The sequence below is a fragment of the Perognathus longimembris genome, chromosome 14, assembly GCF_023159225.1.
Source record: "Perognathus longimembris pacificus isolate PPM17 chromosome 14, ASM2315922v1, whole genome shotgun sequence".
In the NCBI taxonomy this organism is placed as follows: Eukaryota; Metazoa; Chordata; class Mammalia; order Rodentia; family Heteromyidae; genus Perognathus; species Perognathus longimembris.
Window position 1 is genome coordinate 1,899,335 of NC_063174.1, and position 3,722 is coordinate 1,903,056.

Genomic DNA, 3,722 nt, shown 5'->3' on the forward strand with positions numbered 1-3,722 from the left:
AGGGCAGCTGTGTCAGACGGCAGCGTGTTCCCAGGGCTGCTGTGTCAGACGTCATGTTCCACGGCAGCCGTGTCAGACGGCAGCGTGTTCCCAGGGCAGCTGTGTCAGACGTCGTGTTCCAGGGCAGCTGTGTCAGACGGCAGCGTGTTCCCAGGGCGGCTGTGTCAGACGGCAGCGTGTTCCCAGGGCAGCTGTGTCAGACGGCAGCGTGTTCCCAGGGCATCTGTGTCAGACGGCAGCGTGTTCCCAGGGCAGCTGTGTCAGACGGCAGCGTGTTCCCAGGGCAGCTGTGTCAGACGTCGTGTTCCAGGGCAGGTGTGTCAGACGGCAGCGTGTTCCCACGGCAGCTGTGTCAGACGGCAGCGTGTTCCCAGGGCAGCCGTGTCAGACGTCGTGTTCCAGGGCAGCTGTGTTAGACGGCAGCGTGTTCCCAGGGCAGCTGTGTCAGACGGCAGCGTGTTCCCAGGGCAGCCGTGTCAGACGTCGTGTTCCACGGCAGCCGTGTCAGACGGCAGCGTGTTCCCAGGGCAGCTGTGTCAGACGGCAGCGTGTTCCCAGGGCAGCTGTGTCAGACGGCAGCGTGTTCCCAGGGCAGCTGTGTCAGACGGCAGCGTGTTCCCAGGGCAGCTGTGTCAGACGTCGTGTTCCAGGGCAGCTGTGTCAGACGTCGTGTTCCAGGGCAGCTGTGTCTGACGGCAGCGTGTTCCCAGGGCAGCTGTGTTAGACGGCAGCGTGTTCCCAGGGCAGCTGTGTCAGACGGCAGCGTGTTCCCAGGGCAGCCGTGTCAGACGGCAGCGTGTTCCCAGGGCAGCTGTGTCAGACGTCAGCGTGTTCCAGGGCAGCTGTGTCTGACGGCAGCGTGTTCCCAGGGCAGCTGTGTTAGACGGCAGCGTGTTCCCAGGGCAGCTGTGTCAGACGGCAGCGTGTTCCAGGGCAGGTGTGTCAGACGGCAGCGTGTTCCCAGGGCATCTGTGTCAGACGGCAGCGTGTTCCCAGGGCAGCTGTGTCAGACGGCAGCGTGTTCCCAGGGCAGCTGTGTCAGACGTCGTGTTCCAGGGCAGGTGTGTCAGACGGCAGCGTGTTCCCACGGCAGCTGTGTCAGACGGCAGCGTGTTCCCAGGGCAGCTGTGTCAGACGTCGTGTTCCAGGGCAGCTGTGTCAGACGTCGTGTTCCAGGGCAGCTGTGTCAGACGTCGTGTTCCAGGGCAGGTGTGTCAGACGGCAGCGTGTTCCCAGGGCAGCCGTGTCAGACGTCGTGTTCCACGGCAGCCGTGTCAGACGGCAGCGTGTTCCAGGGCAGCTGTGTGAGACGGCAGCGTGTTCCCAGGGCAGCTGTGTCAGACGGCAGCGTGTTCCCAGGGCAGCTGTGTCAGACGGCAGCGTGTTCCCAGGGCAGGTGTGTCAGACGGCAGCGTGTTCCCAGGGCAGCTGTGTCAGACGGCAGCGTGTTCCAGGGCAGCTGTGTCTGACGGCAGCGTGTTCCCAGGGCAGCTGTGTCTGACGGCAGCGTGTTCCCAGGGCAGCTGTGTCAGACGTCGTGTTCCAGGGCAGCTGTGTCTGACGGCAGCGTGTTCCCAGGGCAGCTGTGTTAGACGGCAGCGTGTTCCCAGGGCAGCTGTGTCAGACGGCAGCGTGTTCCCAGGGCAGCTGTGTCAGACGGCAGCGTGTTCCCAGGGCAGGTGTGTCAGACGGCAGCGTGTTCCAGGGCAGCTGTGTCAGACAGCAGCGTGTTCCCAGGGCAGGTGTGTCAGACGGCAGCGTGTTCCCAGGGCAGCTGTGTCAGACGGCAGCGTGTTCCCAGGGCAGCTGTGTTAGACGTCGTGTTCCAGGGCAGCTGCTACGATGCCATGCAGCTCACAGGTCCTACATCACGGCCCTGCCTCGGCCCCGGGAAGAGGCGGCCTCGAAACCACCACCGAGCCAGGGGACGCGTGAGACTTCTACAGCGAAGTCACAAAAGGTTGTGCGGCCTTTCTTTTCCGGTTCTTCTGGAACATTTGCTGCGGGGTTAAGGCCGGCCGCCATGGGCCCGTCTGACTGCCCCGAGGCCACTGTAGTGGAAAACCCACCGTGGCATCTTCTGTACACAGCCTCCGTGGGCTCCGCTTTCTAGGCATCCTTAGCGTATTCGTCTGTTGTTTTTTTTTTGAATTGTTATTATGAAATGTCTGAAGCTTTAGAGGCTAAAATCCCAGAGGGGGGCCTCCCCTCACCGCCTGACCCTCCAGTGAGAGGTTCCTAGTAGGGAGCACCATGGCAGGAACACACTTGAGGGTTAGACTCCGTCTCATTGGACAGGAAGCCAGGGGGAGGTTCAGGGGCCACGTCTGGCCTTAGGAAAACGCACTCTTGTGAAACTTCAGGGGTCTCTCAAGAGCTACCTTTAGCAGGGCCTCCCATAACCTGAACACCTCCCGCCAGGCCTCGCCTCTTCTCTCCTAGCACCGCTAACCCTGGAGACGCCTCCAAACACATGCTTCCTTGAGAGTGACAAACCACATGCAAACCATTAGCAGAGTAGCAGACAGGGCCGTGACTCACGTCAGACCCTGCACAACAGCCCATGGGCCATCTGAACACCAGCGAGCCATCTCAGCGGCTTCCGTGGGAAGGGAGGGGAACGAATAATTGCTCGTTTGAGCTAGACTGGATGTTCAGGTGCGTGTGTGTGTGTGCGTGTGTGTGTGTGTGTGTGTGTGTGTGTGTATCCTATGGGATACAGTAAAAGTGGTTTCAGGTCGTCAGGTTCTGGGTCAGCTTGTTACACAGCAACACTTAGTGGAACGTCAGCTCTTCCTACATATTATGTGTGTATGTACCAGGGTAAAAATGCCATCAGGTCTTCCGCATTGCGAGACTATCGTGTACTTTGTTTTGGCACAAAATTAGATAGCTGTACACCTACATTTTAACAGATTGGGACTCCAAGGTCCCACGGGTGTCAATCAGCCTCTACAAGGCCAGTGAGCTTTTGCTTGTGGGTGGACATTGGACGGTGTTATGGATCACGGAAAATCCGCTTCTCCGTACAAACAGGAATTGACGTTCACGGAGAAGGGAAACCTCACTACCCACGAGGTGCCCCGGCGCGAAGGAGACAGCTGGTGATAGGGGAAGGGATGCCACCGAACACAGACCCGCACGCTCAGGAATGGCGCCATCTCCTAGCCACTTCCCACCGACCCATGAACCCGACGGCGTGGTTCACGAAGTCTACCTGAAGCAACGTCTTTCTTGTCCCAAATCCCTGCGGGGTTCAGGAAGCCCCACGACTCCCTTTTTGTGTGCTGAGGCTCTACCCAGCTAGAGATGGTCACGGGAAGGGTTTGGCTGTGCTGAGCACACGTGCAGACGCTGCGTTTTCAGCGGTAACTGCAATGCAATTCCAGTACGTCTCTGACCAATAAGGCGGGGGGACGCCAACACCCGAGCAGGCCCGTTACGCTGGGAGGGCCCTGCAGGAGGAGCCTGCGTCTGCCGTGGGGAGAGGCCCCGTGGAGGAGGACCGCCTCCGCGGGGGCCCCGCGGCGAGACAGCGCAGACTGGACAAGCATGGAAGGAGGGCCGCCTTGGAGGTGGGGCCTCCCATTTCACTCCACAAGTCCTGGCTGTCAACGGAGAGGAGGAGAGATGAGCTGCACCTGCTGAGGTCTGCGCCTACTTCAGGGTCACAAACGAACCAATGGTGTTGCTGTCTTGGGCCATGAAGTTCTGAGGTGGTT